Source organism: Triticum aestivum, chromosome 2D (assembly GCF_018294505.1).
Source record: "Triticum aestivum cultivar Chinese Spring chromosome 2D, IWGSC CS RefSeq v2.1, whole genome shotgun sequence".
In the NCBI taxonomy this organism is placed as follows: domain Eukaryota; kingdom Viridiplantae; phylum Streptophyta; class Magnoliopsida; order Poales; family Poaceae; genus Triticum; species Triticum aestivum.
Window position 1 is genome coordinate 473578125 of NC_057799.1, and position 14321 is coordinate 473592445.

Sequence of the window (14321 nt, forward strand, 5' to 3'; positions counted from 1 at the left end):
TGCCCACGCGTAGAGGAGTACGAGGGTTCACTGGTTCGCTGCGGTGTGAGCCTGCTGTCGCCGCAGAATAACAGGGGGTGTGGGTGAGTAGAGGGATGGCCTGGCCAACGGTGGGAGTAGTAGGGGGCGGTGAGGCCTCCGCCGCATCGCAGCCGTCCACGGAAGGCAGGAGCACGAGGCACGACCGGCGCTGGTTTGGGCGGCTGGAGCAAGAAGACCAGAGGTTGAAGAAGAACTACGGCTGTTGGATGGACATCGTACGGTCACTTGAGCTAGAATCGTGCATATTGAGTAAGTTGACAAAGCCCTCCGTCCCCGTCAACTTAGTAGGCCCACAAGTCAGCCTGCCACTATACTGGGTCCCAGCTAACAGGGGGAGTATTTTTTTTTGTGTAATAAGGAGGCACTTCCTTGCGTGCGAAGATATAGCTGGTGGGTCTGAGCTCTCAGCGGCGGTAACGTTATTTTCGCGAAATACAGAGGCCCTTTCGGTGGGTCCCTGATGTCAGGTGGAGGAATCATTATTTTGCGCGTAATAAGGAGGCATTTCCTTTCGTGCGGCCGTGGACCCAGCTGTCGGCCTCTCCACGTACAGTCCCCTTCAGATGCATGTCGGTCGTTGACCACGTTGACCAGGCCGCGCCGAGAGCACCAGGGCAATGGACGATGGCGAGGCCTAGGAAGGGAACGACACGGAGGCAGGGAAGACTCGGCAGTTGTTTCCCACGCGGAGGGGAGTACGACTGTACGAGGGTTTACTGGTTCGTCTGCCGTCGCCGGAGAATAACAGCAGGTGTGGGTGAGTAGAGGGATGGCTAGGCCAGCGATGGGAGTACGGTGGGGCGGTGAGGCCTGCGCGGCAGCACAGCCGGCCGCGGGGAGGAGGGAGCAGGTAGTCCCGCTGGCGCTTGTTTGAACGGCTGGACCAGGAAGAGCAGAGATTGAAGAAGCACGACGGCCGTTCGATGGACATCCAACAGTCACTGCTTGTGCGTCAACCTTTTTTTTAGGAAAGCCTCAAATCTGTGGAAAACAGCATACATCCCATCTGCCATTATTTCTAATAATTTACAGCCCATTTTCTAATTCTTAAGGTTTTTTGGAACCCATATTCTTTTTGTTAGCATTACAGCCCATATTGTGGCCACGGTTAAAAAATTATAAGAAATTTTGCATATTTCGGTACGGTCCGAACTGTTTTTAATCCCGAAATTTCGACTCACATTCAAACTGATTTTAAAAATAAATGTATATCAATATAAAATCCAACAAATTCTCCACGCATAAAAATTAATGTAATTTAAAATCTTGTAATGAAAAAAAGATATTTGAAACTAATTGCCGGTTTGATGTGTTTTAAAAATGTCCAGCCCATTTCTCATTACTGATAGGCCATTTTCTTTGCCAGCCGAATGAAGCTCTCCTCGTCTTGAAAGATTTGCAGCCCAACAGGCCTGACAAAGCGACTTACTTGGAAAATCACAAAAAAAAACCTGGGATGTGGCCGTGGACCCAGCTGTCAGCCTCTCCACGTACAGTACTCTTCCGATGGAAGTCGGTCGTTGACCACATTAACCACGCCGCGGCGAGAGCACCAATGCGGTGGACGACAGCGAGGCCTAGGAAGGGGACGATGCGGAGCCAGGGAAGACGCGGCAATGGATGCCCACGCGGAGAGGAGTACGAGGGTTCACTGGTTCGGCTGCGGCGTGAGGCTGCCATCGCCGCAGAATAACAGGGGGTGTGGGTGAGTAGAGGGATACCCTGGGCCAGCGGTGGGAGTAGTAGGGGGCGGTGAGGCCTCCGCGGCATCACAGCCGGCCACAAGAGGCAGGAGCACGCAGCACGACCGGCGCTGCTTTGGGCGGCTTGAGCAAGAAGACCAGAGGTTGAAGAAGCACTATGGCCGTTGGATGGACATCGTACGGTCACTGGAGCTAGAATCGTTCATATTGACTAAGTTGACAAAGCCCTCCGTCCTATGCAACTTAGTAGGCCCACAGGTCAGCCACCCACTATGGTGGGTCCCAGCTAGCAGGGGGTATTCATTTTTTGGTGCGTAATAAGGAGGCACTTCCTTGCGTGCGAATATATAGCAGGTGGGTCCGACCTGCCAGCGGGGGGAACGTTTTTTTCGTGAAATACAGAAGCCCTTCCCACGTACAGTGCATAATAAGGAGGAACTTTCCTTGCATGCGACCATGGACCTCGTGGGTCCCAGCCGTCAGGCTCTCCACGTACAGTCCTCTTCCAATGACTCTCCTATGTTGACCACGCCGCGCCGAGCGCACCGAGGCGGTGGACGACGGCGAGGCCCCAGACTGGAACGACCCGGAGATGGGGAAGACGCGGCAGTGGAGTCGCAGACGGAGAGGAGTGGGAAACTTGATTGGTTCGGGTGCGGGGTGGGCCTACACTCGGCAGAGAATAATAGGAGGTGCGGAGTGGAGGGATGGCATGGCCGTCGGCGGGGTAGCGTTTCGCTGAGGAGCGCAAAACAACGCCGCTGGATACCGAAGGCTGGAGCAGGCGGTTCCGGCAGTGCTGGGGGAAGAAGACGAGAGATTGAAGAAGAATGCCGGCCGTTGGATGTAAATCCAACGCCTTCTTAGGCTTCGACCTACTGGCCCACATGTCAGCCAGTCCATTTGTTTTTTTAGTCCATTTAGTGGGCTGGGTGAAACAATGATGTAGCATCTATGCAACCCGTTTAAATCCCATTTGCATTTTTCTCAAAATCCGCGGACTTGCTGGGCTGGGTGAAAATATCAGGTTGGGCTAGACGGAGAAATGTTATAAAAACATAAACACATGATTGCACGTCAGTAAAATCTTTGCAAGCTTATGTACGCAATCACTAGGAGTTAACTTGCCAAGTTATATATAAACAATTATTATTATTATTTTGTAAGAACTATCAACTTACAAATAAAATATCATTTTAATTTGATGAGTTAATAGTATGTGGGGTATTATTATTTTTTAGGCTAGACGTGGGACAGTTGAGTTGGTTCTAGGGGAAAGTACTGGGAGAAAACTCAGTTTACATCGAAAAAGAAAGTGGGAGAAAATTCAGAGACCTGCTGGGTCCACCTGAGGAGGGGAATATGTTGGGAGGAAGGAGATTCAAAGCACGGCAGCCGAATGAACTAGGTTTTTTACGGACAAGTGAACTAGTTTACATACATAAGCAAATAGCCACTAAAAAAAGCAATCAGGTTAATGGGTCCTTAAAAGAAATATTTCGGACATAACAGATAATTACGACACATAGGCTAATGCATGAAACACTCAGATGATAAAGGTGCTTATAAACAGATAAAGTACAACATCTAGACCTTCCTGGCACGCTTGATCATGACGTTGCGGTTGTCCGTGTACTCACCGGTTACGGGAAGCAGACACGCCCTCATGTCCAAGATCTGCCTGTACATGTCGTAGCATGCGTATGCATCCTTGGCCGCGTAGGTTATGTAGGCTAGATTCAGAGGTACCTCCCACGTGTTCAGGTCGTCTTCTTTCATGTTGGCGTATCAGGGGTCGATGATGGTCTCAGCGAGGTCAACCACGGAGTCCTTTCTCTGCCCGTTGCGGATGATCTTGTATTGCTTCTGGATGTCGACAAGCTTGTTGCACCAGATGGCCGAATCGTCGCGTTTTTCCTTCTCTCCACCATAGCGAAGGTGCAGTCGACGCTGCCGATGAAATGGGCGAATGCTCCAGAACCTGGTGCAGGCATAGGACTGAGGCGAGGCAGAGCTTCACCGAGTCCGTATCATTGGTGTACATCACATTCAACTTGGTGTAGCCATAGGACTGAACGGCGAACTCCTTGCTGAAGTCCATATCCAGCAGGCTCACCCCTCGGATCGCTATTGGAGTCTCTTCGAGTGAACGAGTGTGTAGGCGGCGGCAGCAGTTCGTTTTTCAGCTCTTGGGGAACTGGATTCAACAGTAAGCTGAGTGTGTACATGCGACAACAGTTACTACCCCTCCCTCGTCCACTGCACGCCCGGCAGAAAGATGCACCCTCGGCCACACGTCGGTTCACGAGCGGGTCTGTATTGGTACTGTAATAACAGGAGTTAGTGGTCACTTTACTTATATTTAATTAGCTTTAATAGAAATTTATACTTAAAACAAGCAATGCATTCGCTCGTTCTATCAGTGCCACAGGATCAACATGCACAACAATTAGAATTATTATTCTCAGGACGCTCACGATCAGCACATTTGTCGCACTTTCACAAAGATAATACTACCAAGTTTGAACTGTTTGTTATGGTTGTTCTCCTCTGCATCATCATGCCGTGTTTCCCAGCTTGCAAGATTCAGAACCAACAAATAAGATCCAAATAATAAGTACAACAAAGATGCCTACACATCTCATTGATTCCCAGCTTGCAAGATTCAGAACCAACAAATAAGATCCAAATAATAAGTACAACAAAGATGCCTACACATCTCATTGATTCCCAGCTTGCAAGATTCAGAACCAACAAATAAGATTCAAATAATAAGTACAACAAAGATGCCTACACATCTCACTGATTCCCAGCTTGCAAGATTCAGAACCAACCCATTAGAGCCTTTTGATAAAGTGAATATCGGGATTAAATCCATCTTGGCTAGCCATGTCATACAATCGAAGAACTTGGCGAATGCTCTTGACCGTCACAACATCTGTAGTTGAGTATTCCTGTTTGCACAGCGCAGATAATAAAGAGCATGATTACTATAATAGTGGCACTAGTGGAAGTCAACCTGCAGCTCCACTCGATGATTCAATTCATGCCACTTTTTCTGTAGTTCGCCTGAAATGAAGCAAAGATTGCATCATTCAGCTACGTCTCATCTTGCAAAGGCTAATAAAATGTTGCACGAGATTACTAGCAGAATTTGACGGAGATTTTGGAAACTCCAATCACCATTTTGTGCAGTTCCACCAAAATTGAGAGATGTTGCCCATGTAACATTTTAGTTGAACTGCACAAGACACTCATTCCAAAAAAGTGTTTTGTGCAGTTCACCAAAAGGTGACAATAGCAACAAGGTGAAATGGATATCCCTATCTGCACAAAAAGATAGAAAGTAAACAGTTGCTGGTCAATAAGAATATACGAAACATATACAAAATGAAAAGAAGCATCTTAATTATGTTCATGGCAATCACGCAAGGACAGTAGAAATTTTGAAACGTCAGCAATGCTTCATGTTACCAGAAGCATTACGATCAACAATGAGATTCCTCAAATATGGGATTACTTTAAAGGTGGCATTGCTTGTTTACCAGACACAGTAAATCAACAGCAGCTAAAGAGTTGGTTTAAAGGCATGGGACCGTGGGGACACCAGGACACTCAGCAGCGTAAAGGAGCAACTTACTTATCATACTGGGGAAAACAGCAGGAGTGCCATTTGTAACACAGTTTAATTGCATCTTATGACTGGAGGCATTAGATTAACAATAACACTGGTTAGACATGTCCCTAAGGTAACAGTGTGATCGCTTCATTTTACATGCGCCCTTATATTAACAACAGCAAAAGGTTGGTATAAGGACATGCGACAGTGGATGCCTTAGCACAATGTACCTACAAGGAGGCATAAAGTGGTGATGCCGAGTTTGTTCATGCTATGTGAGGGCAGCAAACCTAATCCTGGAGACCTTGTACTATGTGAGGGCAGCAAATCTAATCCTGGAGACCTTTTACTATGTGAGGGAAGCAAACCTAATCCTGGAGACCTTTTACTATGTGAGGGCAGAAAATCTAATCCTGGAGACCTTTTACTATGTGAGGGCAGCAAATCTAATCCTGAGACCTTTTACTATGTGAGGGCAGCAAATCTAATCCTGAGACCTTTTACTATGTGAGGGCAGCAAATCTAATCCTGGCTTTGGAAGAGCTGATGGGAGTAGAAAAAGATGCACATGCAAACACGTGGGGAACTGGGGCAGTAGAGCAAGGCCGCTTTCGAAGAACTTATACCTGAGGGTCGCCGCTATGTCGGCGGCGGCAGGTCGGATCTGCGGACAATACGGCAGGGAGGAAGAAGGGTCGGAGGACCTCCTGAGCCGGTGCTGTGTCGGAGAGAACGGCACGGGCAGAGGATCGGGCCCCTCCGGCAGCTGTGGGTTTCCTCCCTCGGCGGCGATGACCGCGTGAATGATGAACCTTTTAGTCCTCTACACACACCGGCCAAAGGGATCCGGCCGGATCTGTGACCAGCGGTGAGCAGAGAGAAAATGTCGCTACCGCTGTCTTGTTTATATCTGGAGAGGATGAGAGAATGAAGAGAGCAACCCTAGTAAAGCAAGCGCTCAGGTCCCTGCGTCCATATATAGTGGAGTGATTATCTTTTTTCTCTCCACAACAAGCGTTTCAATTTGTGTACGTGGCATTAAAGAAAAGAAACTCTCTATTTAAGGTGACTACTGTATGACTCCTACTTACTACTAGTAGTACTACAGTATTGTTCACTTGTGCTCCCCGCCCCTCCATTCATTGAACAAGCCCACGGGTGAATAAACATACAGTAAGTACTGTATTTATATAGAACGAAGAAGCTCGAACTATTTTCGCGTAGTTAAAAGTTGAGGGCGGGGCTTTTCCCGGGCAGTACGCACGGCAGTTTTCGGGTAGGCGGTTTGATAGAGAGGCGAGGAGGGTGAGCGAGTGGGGCTGTGCGATTTGACGGTGCGTTACTGCTGGAAAGACTTCTGATATGACCACTCACTATAGTCATGAATTACTGGCGCTCCAACCGGGGTGATGCCCCCCTTCCGTTCCGCGCTCTAATCTGGTGCATGACACGTCGACCTGGATGCTGGCTCTACCACATGTCGGAGTAGTAAGAAGGAGCAAAGAATGATGCGGTACATACTAGGACTATACTACTCCCTCCGTTCCTAAATATAAGTCTTTGGAGAGATTTCACTATGGACCACATACGGAGAAAAATGAGTGAATCTACACATAAAATGCATCTATATACATCCGTATGTGGTCCACAGTGAAATATCTACGAAGACTTATATTTAGGAACGGAGGGAGTACTACTCAGGTCGGAGGAGTGCGAACCACGGCAGCCCAGTGAACCAGCAGTGCGAACCACGGTAGCCCAGTGAACCAGCAGTAGAAAACAATGCGGTGATATGGCCATGAAAAACAATGTGCTACGGTCCACACTGTAGCATGTACAATAACACTCCTATTTGTTTGGATTCCTGAGTTAGAGCTAGTTTGGGTTGAAATAGCCTCAAATTATCGAAACAAGAGGGGTTAGTTTGAGCTAGTTTGCTCTAACCCAGCTAAAAAAACTAGCCCGGTGGAGAGGTTCTAATTGGGTTAGTTATCCTCGGGCCCACTAAAAGAGAACTAAAACATCTCCCCTGCCCGCACCAGATCGATCCCCCCTCTCGCACGACTCCTCTCTGTTCCCCATAGGGCCGCTCGCCCTCTCTCTCCTCCGGCCGCCCTCTCCTTCCGGCCTCCGCCGCCCTACTCTGGCCGCCCTCTCCCTCCGGCCTTCGAAGGTCGCCCCGCTCCCCCTTCACCAGTTGTTTTCTCCCTCTGTCGTGCGCGGGGGCGGCGCATCTACCAGGGAGGTCGCGAGAGGGGTGAGTTTGTTCGTTCCTTCTCTGTCTCACGGCCATATCATTGGTCTTGCTTGCTCTAGCGCTAATTCTGATTTGGAAAAGTAGATCCTGATCAAACTTGGTATAGATTTGTGGTGCACGTATGGAATTGTTTGATGCTGCTTGAGGAGGTAATAAATCTTTCTAGAGGCCCAAAGATTTAGGTCACCTTTCTAGGTATTTCAATTTCAGGCTTGCATTATTTCTAGAGGCCCAAAGATTCAGTTCACCTTTCTAGGTATTTCAGTTTCAGGCTTGCATTATTTCTAGAGGCCCATAGATTCAGTTCACCTTTCTAGGTATTTCACTTTCAGGCTTGCATTATTTCTAGAGGCCCAAAGATTCAGTTCACCTTTCTAGGTATTTCAGTTTCAGGCTTGCATTATTTCTAGAGGCCCAAAGATTCAGTTCACCTTTCTAGGTATTTTAGTTACAGGCTTGCATTATTTCTAGAGGCCCAAAGATTAAGTTCCCAGTCGGTGGCAAGCGGCCCTGCTACCCATGCCGGTGTCGACCTCAACTCGCAAGGGCCGGCGTCGGAGGGGTTCCCGGGGCTTGGGCTCTACAGAGCTTTCCTCAGAGCGACGATGGCGAGCTCCTCCCTCGGTGCGTGAGGGGCTCCGGGCTCCCTCCCTATCGTGAATGACTTCCGTGATGAGTTAGCTCATTCTTTGTTTCATGAAGTGTTTTTTATTTTGTGAAGCTTGATTGACGACTTGTATGTTTAAGTGGGATATCTCATTTGTATGGACAAAGTAAAAATTATCATGTTTTGCATGCTTGATTTGTATAGATGGTTCGTTTATGTCAATTGTGAGCGGGAGGAGGCCAGAGAAGAGCCGGCCACACCAAGAGGGTTCTTGGATCCAAGGGACTTATTTTAGTCTAACTAAAAATAGTCTCTTTAAGAGGCTAAAGTTCCAAGCACCCCTGACTAAAGAGGGGCTAAAACTAGTCTTGAGACTAAAAATTTTTAGTCAGGGGTACCCCTACTAAAATGTGGATTATTCCTCTCTCTCCTCATTTAACTCCTCTCCTTTAACACAGGCGAGTTCTGGATTGGAGGGTTTGGAGGATAATAAATGCTCATTAACTTGATTTTAGTCTCTTTAGTATTTGGATCCAAGCATGGGTGAGGCTAGCAAGTTTTAGTCCCACTACTTTTAGTCATGGAACTAAAATGTATCCAAGCACCCTCCAAATCCGGCAGGAAATAGGGTCCAAAGTAGTCAAATGATTGAGATAGAGCATTTATTGTCAATCTAACCCTGCCATCCATACACCTCTTTGGTTTAGAGTTAGTTCAGGGTTAGAATCTAACTCTAACCTCTAACTGAGTTAGAGTTCTCCTCGTCTCGGTTCATCGCCATCATACTTTCCCCATTCCTGTGTTTTCAGTATCCTGCGAATCAAAGAGGCCCTTTTTTTGCGGGAAAAATCAAAGAGGCCCTTAGACTGGTTTCGGTCCGGTCATTTTTTATAAACCTGTTATGTCCAAAATTTAATGAACGTGCTCCGGTTTCCACGAAAATAATCCGGTTTCATGTAGTAATTCATTCATTTATTTATTCTTCTGCGAGGGGTTTGCATGTAATTTGTGAGGTCTGAATTGTAAAGTACCACGGCATATGCTCCGAGTCGTGCATGCACAACGACCCAGATGCCCTATGTCCCACATGTCGGCGAATGGGAGCACGTGGAAATAGCCTAGGAGTACATATAGGAGGATAAATGCGTGAAATAATATGTACTGTGAAGCGTAGCCACGGTTCGAAAAGGAGACCTAAAGTGATGACAGCTATAGGTCGCACGCACCCAACTAGTGGTACTAGACATACGACTAATTTTTTCCTAAAAAAAAGAGGCACGAGTGCTCAGTACTCCTATTCTATAAACACGAGTCCCATCTGACAACAGCGTCCATGCTACAGCTAGCTCTCCTCCCTCGTTTCTCTCTTCTAATTCTAAACTCGGCCGACGCCCGGTGGGCGGGGTGGGTTTGCTCAACTGCGGCCCCACCTCACAGTGAAAACGTTACGACTGGAATAAAAATGCCATATACTCCCTCCGTTCATAAATTTAAGCCTTTCTAGATACTATTTCAAATGGAATACAACATACAGATGTATGTAGACATAGTTTAGAGTGTAGATTCACTCATTTTGCTCTGTATGTAGTAGTCACTTGCTGGAATCTTTAGAAAGACTTATATTTGGGAACGGAGGGAGTACTATACTAATAAAACATTAAGGCCACGAGGCAATGCAGTGCTGGTTACAGGAGGCAAGAAGAGATGAATCCATCGACGACGTCCACCTCCTCGACTCAGGGCGCCGGCCCACCGAACGGCGCCTAAGTAGCAGCGGCTTTCGTGGCCAGGTCGACGTGCTTCTGAACAATGGCGTCCAAAGATTCCAGCCGCTGGAAGAAGGCCAACGTCTTTCTGTCCTCGCTTGCCTTGTAGTGGCCTATGTAGATGATTTCCTCGTAGACGTGGGTGTGCAGGTCGACGGTTTCTTGCATGGCGAGGCGTTGCGCGGCGAGCGCGGCCTCGAGGTGCACATTCTTCGTCGCGACCTCCGGCACCTGCAGGGCCACCAGGGCTTGAAAGAGTTCGTCACCGTGGAGGCCGATGAGGGTGGCGGGCAATGAGGAGCCTGGGCGCGCGGGCTGGAGCAGTACGGCAAGGTCGTCCGCGCGCTTCTTGACGACGGTGAACTTGCGGATGGAGTTGACCATCATGTCGTCCATGCGAGAGGCGAAGCCGGCGTCGGCGAGGGCTACGATGCCTGCGGTCGCCAGCACCGTCTGGAAACGCTGAGCGGTGCGGGGCCGCAGGCCGGCGCCTTGGATGAATTGGCACAGCCAACTGCCGCTCGCGTCCATCGCCTCCATAGGTGCTTGTGGCTTCTGGTCACTTGGTCTTGGATTGGAGTGAGCAGTGTTGCGCAGAGACTTGGGAGTAGATGGATTGGAGTGGTGGGGCGCCTTTATTATATGAGAGTCCAACTCTGTTGCATTCACATCGTGCTGGCTCTATTCTGCTTCTCCAATTAATTCGCTCTGCATGTAATTGAGGATGCATCATTGACCGTTCAACATCTCGGGAACCGCTACCCTCTCCCTCCTTGGCATTCAAGCACCTATGGACCCGTCGACGACGAGGTGCCTATGGTGACTTCGTAAATTTCAAGATGATAGTGCCGTGCGTGTGTGCGTTCATAGGGGTGAGTGTATGCGCGTGTATATGAGCGCTTGCGTCTGTACTGTGTAAAAAAACGTAAATGCGTGTCAAAAAGAGACTAGTCAGTATACTCAATATTGTGCACCTCGGAGAGGAAAACGATAAAACTAGTACCTATTTATTTACGTTGCAGATTCACTCATTTTGCTCCATATGTACTCCGTCTCGGTGTAGTCTAGTCACTTGTTGAAATCTCTAGAAGGGCAAATACTCCTTTCTGGTTTATAGGGCTATACTAGCAAGTAGTTGTACGTACTAGTACAATAGTGGGCTCACATAGCAATTTTGTCTCATGCAAGAGCCTGGCTATATGCGTGCTCCAATGTTCGCAACTGCAACGTTCAGTTTGCGCTTGGCTCCTCGCCTCTTCGAGAAGACGAACAATGATGTTACTACTACTGCTTCTACAGTGTCGAATCCACTGCTGCATGTCCGTCCACCGCGAGCAGGATGGATAGCTTGTTGTAGAAGTACTACTAAGCAAAAGCCTGTCCTCGTTTGCGAGCAACCGCGCGCATGGGTGAGGGAGAAGGCGTGTAGTAAAATCAAGCTTCTCCTCGGTGTACGAGTTGACGCGACACATCATAGCACTGGCCCCACATGCTTGCCTCTAAACTTGGCTGAAAGACCCGCAGTGTACAATATATTTGCTACAACCTCTAACATTTACCCACCACAAATTAAAATATATGTGGTCGTATGCATCGTTCTGATGCAGAGGCCGGGGAGTCCCCCCTTTTCGAAAAAAACAAATTAAAAAATATATTCCCGTCTTGACCAGATGAGCGTGCAAACTACAATCACCAGGGTGTCAGGTAGGGCCAGAAGACTATTTTAATATTTTTTTAAAACTTCGAGACGGCCACATAGCATGGAGCCGACCCCAACGATTTTAAGCTTACACGCATGGTACACGCTATCCTAGACTACTCTACACATGAAACTGCCACACGAGCGTCCGGGCTGCGCTTGGCTCTTCGCCTCTTCGGGAAGTCGAACAATGATGGAGTACTACTGCACTGGAGGAGTACTACAGTACGCTTCTGGCCATCTGGCACCGATTGAACTGCTGCATGTACACCGCGTGCGGGAGGAAGAGCGTGTAGCGAAAGCTTCTCCTAGTCTTGCCAGCCACCACGCTCATGGGCGAGGGAGGGACGCTCCTGCCTTTGCGTGTAGGACAGGTGGGCCCGACAGGTGTGTGGCCAACCTGTCATACAGCCAAAGGCAGGTGCAGTTAAGTCCGCGAGGGAGAGGATAATCAAACTTCTCATTGATGTACGAGTTGACGCGACACATCAAAGCACTGCACTCGATATATTTCAATAACTTGCGTTTACCGATGCATTAATTACAACGCATGCATGCATGGCGTGACTCTCCTTTTGATACTTGCATGTGTTGATTTAATGCACCTTGAAGTAGTATAAAATATGTGAAGGTAAAGCTTTGTAATACCCCAGCCCAAGTCGAGAGATGGTTGTGCACGAGGAGGGCGAGATCATGCAGACTGAACAGGACCCGATGATGGAGCTCTCTAAGGTCTCGATGGACCTCACCGTGCTCCACTGCCCCTTGTGCCTCCGCCCTTTGATGCCTCCAGTGTATGAGGTTCGAATACACCTCATCCGTTCGGCTGATTGAGCAAGGTGCAGGTTTCTTGATTGATGTGTTGTTCGATTGATTTCTGCAGTGCATGGGAGGGCACCTGGCCTGCGCGGACTGCCGCGTCGAGCGCCCCGGGAACGAGCGGCAGTGCCAGAAGTGTGAGCGCGGCGGTAGCTTCGACGTGCGGAACACGGCGGTGGACTCCGTCCTTTCGTCGGTGAGGGTGGAGTGCCCGCACGAAGCCTGTGGGCTCTACGTCACTTACCACAAGCTCGCCGATCACCAGAGCGTGTGTCCGCTCACGCCCTGCAAATGCCCCGTGCCCGTATGCGGCTACGAAGGCCCGCCGCTGGCGCTCTACCACCACATCAGCACCGCGCATCCCATGCCCGTGCACAGGATCCAGTACGGCAAGGTGCTCCGGCTGCAAGTGCCACTATCGGAGCCACGGCTCTTGCTATTCCCGGAGGAGGACCGCCGCGCGTTTTTATTGGTCGGCGGCGTGCTCGACATCGGCGCGCCTATTGCCGTGTCGGTCGTCTGCATCAGAGCGGGGGCGTCCCCACTGCCGCACTACGTGGCCAAGCTGTGGGCGAACGGCCCGCCAGGGGAGCCCAAAGGCACGACCGACGCCGTCAAGGTGGAAATGGAGGTGACAAGCAGCAAGGATCCCGGCGACGTCGACGTGCATGAGCTGACCTTCTTGACAGTTCCGCCCAAGCTGCTGGCCGGGGCTAAGCTTGTGTCCCTCCACATTCAGATTGACAAGCTCACGTTGTAAATGTTTCTATAGTGCCTTCTGTTTATCTTAGTAATATGCTAATATAGGGATTACCTTGGTCTACTTTAGCTTAAGAAATGGTGGGTTTTGGTGGCGATGCAGCAATTACTTCGACATCGGATCAGTAATTTCCAACAGTCGAACGAATATTTTGTGTCTGTTGGATATAAAGTTCCTTTGGGTAAGAAGTACTACTTGTCATCAAAATGTATAAAAGGAGATGTATGTTGACGTATTTTAATGGAGACCTTGGGAGAGAGGTGGACGGCAGATGGAGGTCAAAGGGCTCTCCTCCCGATAAGCACGCGCAGGGGTCTGATCGCACACCTCTCGTACTCAAATAGCTACCCTGCACGACGCCTCCTAGCTAATAAAAAATGGGGACGCATGGCGGCACGTAAATGGTACTAGTAAGTAGAACGCCCACAGTTTCAATAATACTTGTGTTTCCGATTGTAACGTGACATCACTTGTTCGAAAATGACTTTGTTGATTGTTAATGTGTGCGCCTTCGCAAATCGGACTGCAAATTTACCACAGCATGTTGGTGCCATGTCATGGCACCAAGCCAAGTTTCATTATTTTCATGCGTGTTTTGGATTTACAGGAATTAAAAAACTAAGTTTCTCAATGTTTCCAACCCAGCCACGACGCCCAGAATTTTGAATTTCATTCCCATTTCTTGCATGGAACCTAGAAATTTACCCGAGGACACACATGTGATTTTTCAACCAACTTTGGTGCACTGGAACATGTGCTTGTATTTCAAATTTGAATTATGCACACAAAGGTGACACGTTCCCTCCCAGAACCACGAGCCTTCTTGAGAGAAGCTCCGATTTGCAAGAAGCTTATACCAAAATTTGTTCCTATTCGGCCAATTTTTTTTACCACGGCATGGTACTACCATGACATGACACCATGCCAAGTTTCATGATTTTAAAACCAAGTTTCTCAATGTTCTCGACCGAGCCACGATGCACAAATGTTTGAATTTTATTCTCATTTTTTGCATGGGACCTACTCCCTCCTTCCATCTATATAGGGCC